The sequence below is a fragment of the Corvus kubaryi genome, unplaced genomic scaffold (genome assembly GCF_017639235.1).
Source record: "Corvus kubaryi isolate FWS band 111438036 unplaced genomic scaffold, C.kubaryi_AGA036_p1.0 137, whole genome shotgun sequence".
Lineage (NCBI taxonomy): Eukaryota > Metazoa > Chordata > Aves > Passeriformes > Corvidae > Corvus > Corvus kubaryi.
The window spans coordinates 156,252-174,075 of record NW_024580671.1 but is presented as its reverse complement, the minus strand read 5'-3'; the positions used below and the strand labels follow the sequence as shown (position 1 = coordinate 174,075).

The 17,824-nt window shown below is 38.5% G+C and overlaps 1 long non-coding RNA gene across 1 annotated transcript in view; it reads right to left on the bottom strand.

The window, feature by feature from the left end:
• LOC121659485 overlaps positions 1-17,824 on the bottom strand; it is a 124,316-nt gene that overhangs the window by 72,092 nt on the left and 34,400 nt on the right. Inside the window, exon 2 of the long non-coding RNA XR_006014346.1 lies at positions 12,753-12,843. This is a non-coding gene — a long non-coding RNA (uncharacterized LOC121659485). The remainder of the gene's footprint in view (positions 1-12,752; positions 12,844-17,824) is intronic.

Below are 17,824 nucleotides of genomic sequence, written 5' to 3'. Positions count from 1 at the left end.
CCTGTTCAGCATCTCTCAGAATTTGACTAGCTGCCCTGGGATAGGAATGGAACATGAATGTAGCTCAAATAATGCCTTTTGCCAAGAGCTCTGGAGGCTGGGCAAGGTAGATAAAGATTTGGCATAACCTGAAATTTCTCACTGAACAGCGGTGAGATTAGGAGGAGAAGAAGCTCTACGACAGGCTGGTCTTTTAAATCATACCTGAAGCAGGTATTCAGTCAGGAAATAAAGTTGGCACATCTTAATACTACAGAGAGGTACAAAAATCATTGTGTAACATGACACAGGGAGAGGCAAAGTGGGAGAGATTCCACTGGAAGTGCCATACCATCTCATTAAGACAAGATGTTTTCCTGAAATATTTAAACAGAGCAATATTGCTGGGGAAAAGGGAGTTAGTTACCTGTGACTGAGAAGAAATAGTGAAATGGCATCAGCACACAGTAAGAGAATTCTAGCAATATTCAGGTCTAACCTAAACACTTAATGAAGAAACTCATTAACATGGTCCTAGGACTGGGATGTTTCTCTTCAGAGTGTTTAAATAAAAAAATCAGAGGAATATGCAACTTCCATTTCCAAGCTGTTTTTTCAGGCACTTGAAAAAAGATGCAAAAAATATTTGGTGTTTTAGGCCCATTCCCAAAAACTTGTAACATTAAAAGTTAAAACATAATTTCTAGTATGCATGCAAACTTAAAGTGATGCATCTAGAAAGAAACATTTCTCATTTAATTTGGTATTCGTATAAAAAGTGAGTTTAAGGTTTGTTTGATAGTTGAAACACTATGAAAATTAAAAATTTTGTACCCTAAGTACTTCAGATCCAGAAATAATTGTGCCTTGCAACTTCTTTGTTTATTTGAGCAAAGAAAACAATGTTCTTAAATTAATAAAAAAACTTCCCATGTGAAAATTAAGCTTAAGGGATCCTGAATATACACAGCAAAAACCAGGCTATAAGAGCCTTAGTGGCTCTTGTGGGAAAGTTCGTTCAATAAACATAAAGGCTTTCTGCTAATTTTTGTTCCCAGTTTACAAGCTGGTTAAAACCTAAAACTGTCACTGCAAATAAAATTGTGAGCACGTGCATCTTCAAAAAGAAAGTCTTCCTGATGCTTCTCAGGTCATTTAAACATAAATATGGCAAACAATGGGGTTTTGTCTTCCTTAATGAACCCTAGATTTTGAAAAATAGTCAAGAAGTCAAGAGTCTCACTTTTTCACGTACCTCCTTCCCATTTCAGCGATACATGGTCATATTTCTAATACATGTCCATAAACCCTGTTTTCAAAGCTGCTAATTATCCTGAAGGATGCTTAAGTTCATTGGTCAGAGAGCTCTTTTTTAACCTTAAGACTTTTTTTTTGTCCAGTCCATGCTCAGTGGCAAATCAGCACCTGAACAATATAGAATCCAACCTGGCAATGCTGCAAATGGCCATCATGTAATGTTTTGTCCATATTCTCCTTCCCTGTAACTGTTTCAACTGCTGTCCTTTGGGAGTGAGATTTTCAGTTTGCCTGCCACCTGAAGGTTAATATGTGTTGACTTGTTCTAAAGTTTGAATACAGCCTTGTTAATTGAAATGGCTTTGAACAAAAATATCTGCTGTCTCAGTTTCTTAAAACAAAATTTTAAAAGAAAAGAAAGCAAAAGAAAGAAACAAAAAAAAACCAGCCAAAAATCAACATGAAAATTAATAAGAGCTCACCCAAATCTTGATGGCAAATAACTCAAAACAGAGAAGTGAAAAAAGGTTTACACTCAAGCTGAGCAAGCTAGAGTGCAGACCTTCCACTGAAACCTGGGGCGGAATTGGGCATGTAGAGGCAGATACTGTGTCACTTGCTAGCACAGCTTTTAGTTATTAATCACATTACCTATCTGGGTTCATCTTGAGCCTGCAGTTAGTATGAAAGGGAAATACCCATCTCTCCCCCCTAGCCTTTTGCAAAAAGGAAAGCAGTGGAGAGGAAACAGTTTCCACTGATAGCAAGCACTGCCCGTGGCAGCACAACAAATGGTTGCTCTATGTGTGTGAGAAAGGAGAGGGGGTCTGATGTGCAGGACTGGTTTCCATTCTTGTCAAGCACCCTCTCAGTTAGCTATGCTCTCCTGACACATAGTGCATAATGGATTTTCCAGTTCCTGATGTGTATGTGTAGCTAAATCTAGAACTTCTTGCTCTTATCATTGTTTCAGCACAACCGCAGAATCCAGGTAAAAGTCACATCTTTTTATCAGCTTCTAGATGAAGCACTGTGCAGGTCTGAGCACTCAACCCCCTTCATGGGACTAATCTGGTCATGCACAAAGAGCCTGCAATCAGTAATCTGCAGAAGGACATCTAATATTATGCTGACTGGGAGAGTTATGGTGAAATCACTGAATTTCTGTGGTAAGAATGCGCATCTTTAATGGATAACATGATACCACATAATTCTTTTTCTTTCTATCTGAATATGAAGAATGAATATATAGTTATAGTGGCATAAATAATCACTTTTGGGGGGTGTTGTGTTCCTTTGCACATGTGACTTTTTCCCTTGTGAGCAGAGCGTGCTGCTCTGGCAGCTTCAGCCCTAAGTCTAGCTCTGGCAGTGACACTCTGACTTTTCCTGTCTTTTCCATTAGGTTTCTCATTTTCCACCCTACCTGTGGAACAGGCTTTTAGGCAAGTGGTTTTTTTCATGTTGATTCATTATATTAAGCTTTAAAGATGGATAGAGAGGCTTCCTTTTATCATACTTCATAAAATGTGAGATGACGTTCCATGCATAAAATTATTATTATCTTTTAAAACAAGCACATTAATAGCAAGATAACTATAGAAAAAGTTGTAAAAGTGCATCAGATATGTTTTTAAAATAATGTTTTTGAACAATTAGAGTTTTACAGATTAAATAGCAAAACTGAAATGTCTTTGCATGTCTCAATCTTAACCATTATCATTTATCAAAACAAAAACAAAAAGCCTTATAAACAACAAATGGGATAGTGATCATTTTACAGCTGCATCAAGAGGTTTGCAGCATAACTAATTTAAATGCCAATAAGAAAAGCATTTTCAAGAATTTTTTTTCTTTCACAAAAACATGCAGAAACCTTGCAGTCATTTTGTTAAGTGAAAAGGGTAACATCTTCAGCTAGGTTCTGCTGAATTACAGCTACTCTGCAAAAACCATGCAAGCAAGCAGCAATCTGTTCCTGTGCAATGTGTTCTACTCAATATATGCCAGAGGTGCACGTCTGCCTGTATAGACGGATGTGTACACTGGATTTGCAGAAAATGGTGAACTGAGTAATTTTTCTGGAGTGACAACAACAAAACAGATCATTATTCTGTTAATCACAGAACCAGAAGGTCTGCTACTACAGTCTTCAGGTAGACTAAGTTTTTGTTCTTTCTTAACAAGTTATTTGAAATAAAATGACTAAAAAAACGGCCAAAACTTAAAAGATCAGACACTGAGCAGGAACAGAGGGAAAAAGCCATCCAAAAAAACCCCAAACAAAACAAAACCAAAACCCAAAAAAACAGAAGTAAAAAGAGTGCAGTGGATAATATACTCAAATATGCACAAGTGTGAGTAGTCCATACATTACAGTATGGAACAAGCAACTATAGGTACGGTTTTCATTCTGGTAAATCATCCTCTCAGACCCCTCTGGCTGTGTAGGATGAGCCACCATCAGCACCTCCTCATTCAGAGTCACAGTTGTACAGAAACGAGCAACACAACTCCTTAAACACAAAAAAACACTTTCTCATGGATAGTCATGTAAGTGCCACAAAGGACCTAAGAACTTAAGTCTAGGATCAAAATCAAAGTTCTCAAAGCCTTCATTAGGTTGCTGCTGGAGTTCACAACATTTAAATACCTGCATCTGTGCCACTAAAGCACTTTGAAAATATCCATACTATTACTAAAGGTTCTGTTCACATTCATGCAAGTCCTGACAAGGCTCAGATGTTTAATCATCAGAGGTGGTAGACATATTCTTTTTTCTTCTTAATCCTCAGATAATGACTCAGGCTATTCATACCCCTAAATCAGAATCCTGAGAGGATGTAGGCATCTTTCAAAAAATGCAAAATAAATCTAAGATTTCTTCCTGTCCTCAGAATTTCTTGCTCACAATCTGTCTTGTGAGTATTGTGGATTCCTGACTGAGACACTTTGGATTTCTATCTGACGAAAATGTGGATTCTGCTCAGGAGCTGAGTGGCTTGAGGTCTTGAGGCCAATTTTAGAGAACAACAAGGCAGAATAAATGCTTAATTCCCAAGAGAAACAGGACTTGACGTAAACACAGCAGAACTTGTGCCAAGGGGAGAAAAGAAAGAATAGGTAAGAGACCTATGGAAAAGAAAATGTCATTATCAGGGTTCAGGTAAGAATCCAGAGGACTCTGGGGTTCAGGTCTCATTCAGGTAGAGAAGCTTTATCTCTTGGTGGCCAGAATTAAAACAAAACATTTGGCTGAGGAAATGGATTACTACAGGAAGCAAAACGGCTGAGAGGAAGTCCCTGCTCCATGGAATTACAATATGACTTTAGCTCAACCCTCCAAAACTACTCCGTCCTAAAACCACTTCTGAAGATCATAAAGATCCATGCTGCTCTTGGTACATTTTATCTTTTCAAAATCTGGCTATCAAACCATAATGAGCTCTTTTGGCATTGGAAACAGTCTTTATGCTCTAAGCTAGATCCTGCTGGCATTACTTAGCATTATTCTACTGACTTACTGAAGCTTATTAATTTAATCGAAATGGACATTTTTTTCTTTTAGTTTAGGAATAGAAGCAGTATCTCCTGATAATGCCTTTATATGCACGATTTGATAAAGGGTTGAGTCAGTTTACCTGAAATTAGTTGTATATTTGTTGTGTACTCTGCACACTAGAATCTAAAAAGCACATGAAATATTTTACACGAAAATATCGCTCTATTATTTAAGTCAAAAAAGATATTTCATTTGCTAATGCAACACACACAAATATGAATGCCAAAGTTTAGCAGAAGACAGAGACAATTAATGAGAAAAAAAAAGTCTGTCCCTTTATGTGTGAATTCATAGAATATATTTGAAGATCATAACTTTCACACCTTGTGAAGTTTCTTTCTCACTTTAAAAAAATGTGCTGTGATATACAAAGAATAGATAGGTCATAATGGTTCCTAGAGACCAGCTTTGACAGGCAGTGCAGTCTCAGAGAGAGAAGTACACAAATACAACTTTTGTAAATAGAAGCTTGTTTCTTCTGACCTGCCTGAGGAATACACTTGTGAGTTTTCTTCATTTGGAGTTTCTGTGATATAGACAAATCATAATTTGCTTTGAGATAGCAAAGCTGAAAATTAAAAGTTTTGAATATTACCAATTAGAACACATATATTTTAGGAAGTATTAGTTACCCCTGTTGAATACCTAATACCCTCACTTTCAACTGGTTGCTGTTGTCTGGCAAAGTGTATCTCAAGGACTCAAAAGCTATACTGAATTCAAATGAGATATTTTCCCTCTTATTTGGATCCTGGCAAGTGAAAGAATACATCATAATGCATTTATTTGAAATTATTTAACTTTGAATTAGAATGTGCTCAAGATACTCTAGAAAATAATTAATATATTTAAAACATTTTGAAAAGGAAGACCTCTCACCTAATGAGCTTTCATAGTATGCTATGAGTGATGAAATACAGCTGTCCTTTGAAATGAGGTTAAATACAGGGGCAGAAGAGACAGAAAAGGCAGTAACCCACCTAACAGACATAAGGAGGAACAAAAGTAGAACTGCTAAATCAGATTCTTTACCTTTATAACATCCCCTTTGAAGCTAAGCTTCTCTTTCCATTTGCTGTGCCTTTCAGAAATCAACATTCACAGACCATAGAAAAATGTGAATTTTAGCATATGAATCATGAATATTTCATTCTCATTTTTCATGTTTTTTTCAAGAACTCTTGACAATTATTTCACAAGATGGAATTTTCCCTAAGTAAAAGCAAAAGCCTGCAACAGCTGAACTTGGATATCTGATAAGACAACTGCTGACAGAAATGCTTGGGGATTCTGCTATGCAGAAACTTTAGATGTGTCATTTTTCAGTTGTGATTCTGGATTCACTAAAAAGGCAATTTGCAACATATGTGTACCAAGGCCTATAAAGTCACACAATTTACCCCTGTGTGTAGGTACATAAGTGGAGTAAGATACAATCCAAAACGTCTGTTCATGTACAACTCCCACAATGTATATTTTTGTACAGTGAGATGTGGAAGATGGGCCCAGACATGGATTGGTTAAGGATGGGTGAAAAGTCTGCAGCACCTTGACATGACTCACTATCTCTGCTCCACAGGGTCCAGCACAGCTGAGTTAGCACAAAATCACTGATAGGGCAAAACACCTTCACAGAGAAGACGCTGCCCATACAGAAAGCCCTGCAGCAGAGCCTTTTGCTTTGAACTGGACGGTATCTAGTCACCCAGAACCTCACTCTGGCAATTTACCAATTCTCTAAAATATGTTTCTAGTGAGTAATTTTATTGAAGAGTAAGTTCTGTGTGACCTTTTAGGGATGTGCAGCAACTGTGAACTGAAAATCCATCTTTTTGGGTTAGAAAGCTCTGGTGAGATATTAAGAGAAGTTAACATAGGAGTTGAATAAACAGCCTCCATTTTGATGCACTGCTATAAAATATATCTTGAACTATGGGCTATGTTTGTAATTTAGGCTTTCTGCAGCTTAAGAATGGCACTAATGGACTATAAAACTATATTAAAGCTGATTTAGATTATGCAGTTTTATAATAAATTCAGTTTTGAGTTAGCATGAGTAGAAACAAACCTATCTCTCACTTCTTTCTTTCTGAAGCCCTGTGGCATAATAAGGGACCAGGGCATGACATGAGAGTTGGCCTAAACACCAAAGTGGGCTTGTACCTGCAGAGGAGGTAGGTCAGCAGAGATCCTCTGCTGCTCCTAAAAAGGCATGTTGTTTATGAAGCTCACAAGTTCATCAGATCTCATTCTGGGGCCCTTGAGGTATTGTATCATAGAACAGTGAGTTAGCCAATATTGCCTCACTCCATATAATATATAAATAAGGGAAGAAACAACCATTGCAGACATATGGTTTGGTCTTCTGCCGAATGCAGGCTGAGAACTCCCTTGAAAACTTAACATCTCTATGAGATTTTCACCAAAAGACAGTAAAACAATGTCAGGCCTCCATTTGGCCCAATAGATTGTTATTTATTTCTACTGAAGTCGTATCTGGAAATTGCAACTGAGATAAGGTGTCGGGCAATGTACAAAAGGGCTTGAGTTGTCTCACCTAACTCTATCTGTTCATAGCTTAACATCTAGTTTAAAGTGTTGTCATTAGGAAGAGGTAGTGAGAATATTGTTCAGAGAGCAATTAATATTATTCCAGTCTTAGACAAGGAAAATGTTTCATCCCCTGAAGTGCCTCTCTCTCTTTCTCTTTATTAAATGTACAGGGAGCCTGGAAAACTAACTGAAATGAGATTCTTACTTTTCTAAGGCTAACATATGATGAAATGGGTCTCATTTTACTGCATGCAAAAACTTACAGTCTAGATGAAGTAGACCACAGACAGGAAGGACAGTAATTATACAGAGATGAGAACTGATTTCCCTAGAATAAGACAATTGCTTTGCCATATGATTAGTCCCAGGATCCTTTGGCTCCTACATCAGTTTTTTCTGGGGAGTGTCACACAGTAAGGCCTAACAAACATGGTAAAAAGACTCCTTCCATTTGTTACCCGCACAGCTAGGTAGTAAGATGAGCAGTCAGTTTTCACAAACATTTCTACACAATTTTCAAATATAACTTGTTCCTTTCCAGATAAAATAGGTGGAACAGAATGAAGTACAGTAACTTGATATGTTTACTGCATTGTTGTTAAACCTTTACTATTACTATGTAGGATTTTCAAAGTAGTCTCCAAAATCATTTCCAAAAGGCAGTTCTATTGCATTGGAAAACATGGAAAAACACTTAATTAATCCTCTTGGCGCTCTGCTTTCTCAGAGAATATTTAAATTTTAAAATACAGATTTTCACTGTGTGGGCCAAATTCAGTCTCAAGGCCTCACCTGGAGCTTACTGAAGTAAAAAAAAAAAAAAAAAAAAAAAAAAAAAATAAAAATAGACTCAAATTTATTTCACTGACTCCTAAAAGAGACTCCATGTGTTTTCAAAAATTCATTGTGTTTTTTTATATGAGCAATCACACAACTTAAAGGGCAAAAATTTCCTAAACTCTTGCCTGGTTCCATAAGACACAATTTGTCATTGAAATAAAACCTAATAAACAATTAAAAAATGCATGGAACTTCTTCTCCCTGTGGCATCAGATAGTACCTTTGCCAGACAACACAAATTTCCTTGTAGAATGTTAGGGAAATCTAATACTGTTGCTGAATGTGTCATCAAACTACTTTTTCAGGATTGATAAACAGAAGATTGAAAAAGGAACAGTGAGAAGTATTCATAGAAATATCAAAAATCCAAAATAGCTTTATTCACCCATGAAGGTATCTTATCAGTCAGAATGAGTACTCAAGTGTGTGCTGAAGACATAACTTCATTGATAAAAACAAACAATGTGTAAACAAAGGTACAGAAATGTTATCAAATGAATGATAGGATTGTATAAATCAATTGTGTGTCCTTGTCTGGAATACCAAGTTCAACAAAAGAAGCTGTAGCAGAAATAGATAGACTTGTGTGGAATATGAATGAACAATGATACAGAAAACATAGATTTTGGGCACATTAGACGAGAATGTGTAATATAAAGATACACAAACAAACCCACAAACACATAACTACTTACTGAAAACACAAATCGCTTTCTGGCTTACATAAAACAGGAATTTCCTCCAGCTGTACTTATACTGCTGTAGCATTTGCTTTCTCTAAATTTTTTAGTCATGTAATTCATGTAAGATTTCTTGTAAGGAAAGGAATTTTAATAAAACATATAAACAACAAAAAAATCAAGCAAATATGGTTGAATATTAAGATTGAGAGTTTTTATCAGCAGCATAGCTTCAACAAGATGTTTAAAAACTGTCTGCATAGTTTACAGGTAGTGTTGTCCAACTCTTTTTGGTTTTAGAGGTCTGGCCCTGAGTGAAAGCTTTCTTAGTCATTTCTGGGACAAAGCCGAGTGCATGTGAGAGGTCTCTGGTAGCAGGCAAACTCATTAAGGAACATGAAATCAGATCATTTCAGTGCTGTTCTCATGGTGTCTCAGATTTGAGCATACAAAAGAGTGCAATGTGTTTCAGCTTATGCTGGTTTGCTAATATTGGCTAAATAAGTATCTGGGTATGGAAATATCAGCTTTCATTGCCTTTATCAAACTACAGCCCAAGGGCAGTTTGGAGGATGTCGGCAGCAGGGAGGAATCCATTACAGTCTTTTACACATCCCTTCCCTCAGAACCTGTGACTCACAGCTCTTGTTTTTATTTTCTCCTTCACAGCAGCCAATTTAGAGATAGGCAACCTCTGATCCAAATGAAAGCAGCTATTTCTAGCTGTTGATTGCATTTAGCTACAGTCTTATGCCGTTTCCCTCAGGCAAGAAGTCTCTCAGCTCTGTAGTTAACACTGGTGCTTCTCCCCTGAACTCTGGCTCTTGCGCACCTGCCCTGGAGCTACCAGCGGGATCCCAGGCTCGATGGAGAGGGGCCGTGCCACAGCCCTGGCGACAGCAACCAGCCTGCAGAGCACAAGGCAGAACAGCTGGTGGGAGGATCCAGAGGCACCCTCGGACTGCATAAGGCTGTGGCTGCACACCTCTCTGGCAGTGCCGGTCTTGCCTTCCCGACCCTGGGACACAGCCCCGCAGCAAGGGCTGGGCTCCAGGGGCACAGCCAGGGGCAGCACCTGGCCAGGACAGGCTGTGCTATGGATCACAGGGGCTTATCAATGGAACAGCCCCAGGTTAGGAGCAGACCTGCCGGGACCGGGGTGTTTCTTATCCTTACCTACACACAGACAAGTATCGATGTCCGTATGCTTATGTGCACATAGCCATGCATACACGTACATGTGCACATGCTAAGAAATGGGGTTTGTACAGCACTGGTTTCAGCCTCTTCTCACAAATCACCAAAAAAGTGGGTTAGGAGAATTTAGAAATTGCAACAGCATTTTGTGGAGGTTTTCTTTAAAGTTTTCTTTTTCTATCAGTATTTCATTTAGGAATTTTTGGAGCAAAACAAAACCTTCTATGTTATTTTAAAAACAGCGATAAAACTCCAGTGCTTTAGATCAAACAAAATTTCATCCAAAAAAGTCAGGGCTGTTCCCCCTTATTACAGCACCTAGAACACTGTGATACAGTTTGTGAACTCAAGAGGAAAATCTGGAGGGAAAACCACTCTCTCTGCTCTACTATTTTTTTTTTTTTTTATTACTGCTTTGTTGTTTTGTATCTCTGTTTAATCTAAAGAAAACTCCTCAGTATCCCTGGCAGTTTCCTAATTTGTTCAATTCTCCTGCCACACTGAAACATACAGATCCCTCCCTTTCTCCTCCCATCCAAACTAAATGAAATGTTTAGTACTTTCACTTAATTAATTTTTGAGGATTGAGTTCTTGGCTTATCTTCAAAGCTGTTAATAGATCTAGATCTAAATCCTCCCACCATAATGGAGGGTATTGTTTAAATATGAACTTTTAAATCCAAAAAAATTCTCAGTCTTTTTCCTAATGTTTTTAAGGAATTTAAAAGACAAAAAAAGTTCTTCTGGCTAAAGTACACATTTTTTTAGATGTGCTTTTGCTCTACTTTTCCCTTTTTAAGAGAAAAACTGGAAGGAAGAGAAGGGGGTCATAAGAGTAAACAGCAACTATAAAGTTATATATATAGAAACATTTCAAAACACGTTTCAAAAAAGCCCCCTTTGTAATGTTGATAAAAAATAAAAGGAATGTCTGCCTTCATTATTTGTGCAAATGAATCAGTGAATTTTCTGAAAATATTAGGTGAATTTTAAATGGATACTGTGGAACATTTCTTATTTCTTCTTGGGTTTAGTATGCTGTGGCAGGAAGAGGGCATCAATTGACCATTAGTTAACTGTTTCCACCCCAGCACAAAACTAGCGGAACCATGTTTAAATTCTCTTTTGAAAGAAATTGAGAAAGTATCTTCATAGCCCTGGAATATTCCATCCAGCCTTTATCAATAACAGAACATCTTCATTTTTGACTCAAAATTACCTTGTTCCACTTTTTTTTTCCCAGCGTTCTGTGACAGCAACCTATGTTCTTCACAAGACCTGACTTTTCCACATTCCAGGCTGTCCAGTTCTTTTTTGAAAACTGAGTTGTTGGACTGCAAGATGATAAACACCTATACTAATTCAATTTGCATCTGGTAATGTCCTTTTATTTTTAGAAAGAACATGTTTCTCCTCATATTGTTATCTCATAATTCAGTAACTGCCTGCCTTTGGCCAGTCACAAGAGCTTTCGGCTGGTTGCTTTTTTTTATCAAGGTTTGGAAATGGATGCGAGTAAGAAAGGACTTCTGTCTCTTCATCTGCTGGTCCCACTCTTTTTGTAAAATAAAGGCCATCTGGATTTTATTTTGCACTGAAGAATGTACAGCATGTTCAGAATTTTTTTCCATGTGAGAGACAGCATTCAGTTACAACTGCTTGGATTGTAAGCCTGAAAATGTTTGTGGCAAAATACCTGGCTTCAAGTTCTGCTTTCTAAAAACAAACGTGAGCTAAGTCTGATCTTGTGGGTGAGGGGGAGGAGGGTGGTATATGGCATGTTGGAGAGCCTGAGAGTTCTGAATAACCCACTCTCAGCCATTAATGTACTGCCCTGAACTGCACGTGGCCCATCTTAATGACATATCAAATCCCATAACCCTGTAGCAGTCCTGGTGAGAACAGATCAAAACCTTAAATAAGAAATATATCAGCTTTAAGCTGGGGGAAGAAAAAAAGAAAAAAAAAGGCAGCTAAAAAGGAACTTGAGGAAAGCATAAATTTAGTCTGTGGTGTAATGTGTACTCAATACGTGCTGGCAGAGAGGGTGGGGTTTGTTATTGTGAACTTCTCTGCTTTGCAATAACAAATTTCCCAGCAACTGCTGCCCTTGCAATCATCACCATCATCATCATCATCATCATCATCATCATCATCATTCAGAAAGAACATCTGGTCTCTGTGGGAATAATGTGGATATAATATAGATATGAGACATTTTTGCACCTGAATTTTTATATGCATATACTTCAGAAAACTTGGTTTTAAGATTGATGGTGGCTTATATGGAAGGTAATGCCTCTTCTAGGAGCATGACACGGCCCAAGTGAGTAAGAAGGGATGCATGGTCATGTCATGCTCCTTCATCCACAGCATGGTAGGCTTTGAGGTACAAAGAGCCCTTAAGGGCTTCACTGAGCCAGCCTCTGCATTTCCTAACTATCTAGGGAAAAAGAGACCTTGTTAATCTACCAGCACAAAAGAGTAGCTCATTATTCCCCTTTGGAGACAGGGCAAAATTCCATAATCCTAAAACTCAATCTAAAAGCAATTCACAAGATTATCCCATATTCTGTGAGGTAAAGGACCAAGTTATGCAGGAAGACCCAAGCAATAGGCCCAGGTTCAGTATGAAAGGATGATGTACAGCTATGTCTGGCACAGGCATTTGCACCCAAACTTACCTCTAAAATAAAGCACTGCTCGCAAGTGGGAGGAGGAAGGGATGGTTTGATGCATTTCCATTCTCTCTTGAGCTTTTTCAGGTTTCTTAAGCTAATGAGAATTAAAAAAAGGAAAAAGAAAGAAAGATAAACAAAACATGCAGTTCAAAATTAAGCATTTCAGAGGTGGAGTAAAAATTTCTAAGCTAGATGCATGCTGTACATATTTGCACAGTCCTGGAGAAACTCCCAAAGCAGCAGCGTAGAAGAACTGAATGTGACAGGCTGAACTCTCCTACACTTATTCCTACTCCTGCTCTGTGTGTCTGTAAGATAGTCATAACATATTTTTATGCTATTTTCAGCCATTTAAAATCCAATTGTTCGGTTTGCACTGAACGTTTAGGTTTCTCCCTGTAATCAAGAGCAAAAAAGGCATCTCTGTAGGGGGATTGTGAGACAGGTGTCTGAACAAGACAGGGTCTGTTGCTGTCTGGATATGGATTTCCATAATGGAAATCTTGGCAACTGGCAAGTCAAGTTATTGAAATGCTCAGGAGGCTTCTGTCACAAAGATACACACAGGATGCAGGACTCATAAAAGAGTTCAGGAAGTTCAGCTGTTGTTGATTATAAGATTTCTTTTGCTTTTCTCAAGTGTATATAAGCCAACAGATTTAAAACCTCTTTGTTTTCCTTCAGCCACCACCTAATGGTACATTGCTGACATTCATGTTTCACACACTGTTCACATAACTTGTTTTTCAAACTGCATCACTTGTTAAGATTGGGTTCACCTTCCCTCAGTCCCACCCAGAATGGAAACAATTCTCCCTGTATAGAATATTTCCATTTCTCCCAGATGATTCCATTTATTATTAATTCCATTATTTAATGTTATCAGTCATTGAATATCTGTTTTATCTCTCGCACATATAATCACAATTATTACCAGACTACATATTTTAAAAGTATGTTTGATCTGTCCCTTCTGATGTGTTTCACAAAATTGCTGCCAAAAAATACTGAAGCAGTTTGTGGGAAGCTACAAAAAGTTCAGCCTGCACAGCCTGCTTCATTAGGTCTAAGATTATATTTTGATTCTAAAATCAAAGAGTGCTCACTGAAATGCCATCAATCAAGATAACAAATGAATTTTTATATGCCATATGTTCTCCAAGTGGAATTTTAATGAGATATTAAAATGTGTTTTAAAGCTCAGGTTATACACAAATATCTTATTGTCAAATGTGTCAGTGTCATGCAAAATATTTGACTGAGTCAAACATCTACATGAGAGTTTACGGGTTGCATTAATGGGAAAAGTCCTTTTAAGGCTAAATAGACCCATTCCCCTGAATAGAATTATTCTTTTGTAGAAGCCACCTCTTTTAATACTCAACTCACCTCTTTTAATAGCAAACATTAACATTAACCAATGACTAAGCTAGTGCAGATTCCTGCTTTTTTTCTGTGAAGAGTTACATGCGTTATGTTGTATTTTATAGGCTCATCACCCTACCACTTTTGTCTATTCCAGTATTAATAGCTTCTCCTTTAGGCAATAATATTTTAGATGTGGTTTTCTGTATCTCTTAGATAAAATTGGCCTTTAATCTTATAGAAGCATCTTCATTTTCTTCTTATCTTTGTGCCTAGCCATAATACTAGCAATTCATTGCCTATTTCAAAACTGGGGTTATTTATTCATTTGGGGTATTCGAAACCTGTAAAATGTTGTACCACCATCATCTCACAGACTTCCCTTTCCTGGCATTGTTAAGGCTGATGGCCTTCTGGTTATGTTAGAGCTCCCAGGTGGTGGTCATGCAGCAAGCAGGGCTTGCACAGCACCCCGTGTCCTGCTTCCAGCCACAAAGGGTATTTAATGGGGATCCCACAGTTCCTGCAATTACCCAGAAGGAGGCAACTGTTGTCATCTTTCTCCCATTTGTTGTAAGCTCCAGTAGACAAGTGTGGGAACGGGATAGCATCCTTTTGTGTACTACAACTTACCTCAGCAGATTTGCTGATGACACCAAGCCGAGTGGTGCTGTTGACACACCTGAAGAACAGGAGATGCCATCCAGAGGGACCTGGACAAGCTTGAGAAATGGGTCTATGGGAATCTCATGAGGTTTAACAAGACCAAATGCAAGGTGCTGCACCTGGGTTGGGGGCACCCCCTGGTATCAGCCCAGATTGGGGGATGAACAGATGGAGAACAGCCCTGCCCAGAAGGACTTGGAGGTGCTGGTGGATGAGAGAATGGACATGACCCAGCCATGTGCACCCACAGTCCAGAGAGCCAAATGTGTCCTGAGCTGCATCCAAAGCAGCATGGGCAGCAGGGCCAGGGAGGGGATTCGGTCCCTTTGCTCCACTCTGGTGAGATCCCACCTGCAGTGCTGCATCCAGCTCTGGGGTACCCAGCACAGGAAGGACACAGACCTGCTGGGGCTTTTCTGTGAGGAAAGACTAAGAAAGAGAACTGGGATTGTTCAGCCTGGAAAACAGAAGGCTTAGGGTGACCTAATTGCAGCCTTCCAGTACCTGAAGGGAGCCTACAAGAAAGATGGAGAGAGACTATTTATTAAAGAGCATGTAGTGACAGGACAAAGGGGAATGGCTTCAAACTGAAAGAGAACAGGTTTAAATTGGATATTAGGAAGAAGTTCTCTGCTATGAGAGTGATGAGGAACTGGAACAGGTTGCCCAGAGAAGCTGTGGATACCCCATTCCTGGGAGTGTTTGAGACCAGGCTGTATGGGATTTTGAGCAGCCTGGTCTAATGGAAAATGTCCCTGCCCATGGCAGGGGGGATGAATCTTTAAGGTTTTCTACAATCCAATCCATTCTGTGATCCTGTGATTCTATCATCTTACAAAGAGGCTGTAGAAGTCATATGAACCATTGTATTTCAAGTTGTGCAGTCTTGAATAAATTTTCTCACATGTTCTTAAAGGATCTCAAATAATGCTACAAGTAAAGCTAGGCAGGAATTTGTTTGTTTATAGAAAAATATAAAATTTTTATACTTTTTAGAACCTGAAAATTCAGCAGTCAGTTCAGTGAAGCTCTACTGGGAAAACAAGTTCTTAGATTCAAGCTGGAATTTCAAGTGGGGAATGAAGGGAGGAGACAGACTGAAATAATGTTTACTGAAATAAAAGATAACTTGGTGTCAGGGCATCCCAGTTCAGATCTGGGGGCTGAATCATGGAAAATGTGCCTTTCTTCTTGATTTGGGGATTATTTTCTTGGTTTGATTTAGTTTAGGGTGGGTAAGAGGAATTGTTTGTTTTCTTCACTGAAAACTTTCATTTAGTCAAGAATTTTTTATTAAAGCAGGGTAGAAAAAACAAAAAGAAAAAAAAAAGAAAGAAAAGAACTCCCTTGTACTGGAAAGCTTCATGGGATGTGAAAATTATTTCCTGCTTAGGCCAAACAGTAAAACCTGGCAAAATCTCCACAGCTGCTCTTGAGTGTCTGCCTGGTGCTGGGAGTCAAACACATCAGAGGGAAAAGAAGGCAGCATGAGTAACATGATGAATATTCATGTCCTGGATGTGGGTCTTGGAGTCAGCAGAAGTGAGTTTCTGCCAGACATGATGGTTCAGCCCAGACGAAGGAGACTTTCAAAGGATCCTGTGGAAAATCTCTTGTGCTCCTACTTACTGAAAGAGTTCATACCTCTTCCAGCTGATGACTCAATAAAATGATTTTTGCTTTAAATTTACAAAGAACACAGCTGGGTTTAGTGTGTGTGTGTGCAAGCTCGTAGATGTGAATGAAAACAAGCAAGGAGCCCAAATAAATATTTTTCTTCATCCTTTGAGTGACTCTGAGGTGCTTTAGACATTTATGATGCATTTTTTTTCCTGCTACTAACACAGCTAGTGCTATCGGCAACCTCTAAATTCAAAACGAGTTTTTTGCTTCCTTTCTTCACTACATGCTTGTTATTTATTGTTAACCTGTGAGTGCTTTCAGGCCAGTAAGACAAAATCTTAGTGAGTGTGGAAACAACTCTGTTGGCTGACCTCAAGCAGCTTCCACATCTCAACATGTGCACAAAGACAGCCCTGAGCAGGGCTGGCAACTCTTGAAACTGCAGAGCTTCCTCAGCTTTGCCTGGTGGAGCTCTGCCTTTCCCCTCTGCTAATCATTTCCTGCTCCCTCCACTGCCTTCCAAGTGTGTGGGCCCAGAAAGTACTGGCAGTCCCTCAGTTCATTGTATGTCTGGGCTACATATTATTTACATTACAGTAGTTGCAAATGTCTCCAGTTGGAACCAGGGCTTGTTTCTTTTCTTTTGCTTGTTTTTTTCCTTAAACATTGAACAAATAAGAATGAAAAGTTTTCGGTCTAACGAGATTGTAATTGTGAGCTATGAGAGTGATTATGACAAAAAGATCCTGTGAAAAAGCAGGAAAGGAAAAATAAGAGAGACAGCAAGTGAAAAAGTACAAGTTTGGCTTTGGTCTCACACCTGCTCCTAATAGGTTTTGTTTTAACACATTTCTTAATTTTTAGCATGCTGAGCCACTATTTCTTATGAACTGATACCAACAATAATGTTAGAATCATTTGATGTGTGACACCATGGACTGTAAGCAGAACTGAGAACCATGCTTCACCTAAAAGTGCTGCCCATCACATTATTCTTATTCTTGCACAATTGGGAGAAAAACATTTGAGGAACTTATTCTGTGACCTTCCAGACAAAGTGATCTCATGTATTAACTATCGCATGCTCTTTATGCACGTGGAGATAATGACAGGAGCCAAAAGAGATCAAAAATGTCTCAGGAAGAAGAGGCAGAAGAATTTACCTTTCTGATCTGCCCTCATAATCTTTTCAGACATCGATAAAGGATCAGAAAAATAAAATGTGCTCCAAAATGTAATGTATGGTGAAAAACTGGTATCTCAATAAAAAGTTTGATTTTCTCAATATGATATTCTACCTTGTAGTGGTAACAGTGCAATCCCCCTTTGAAAAGCATGGAATGTATCATTGTATGTAGGCTTTGCTAACCTTACTGGGATTGTTTTAGGATAAACTGAATAAGAACCCACTGGTCACTTAT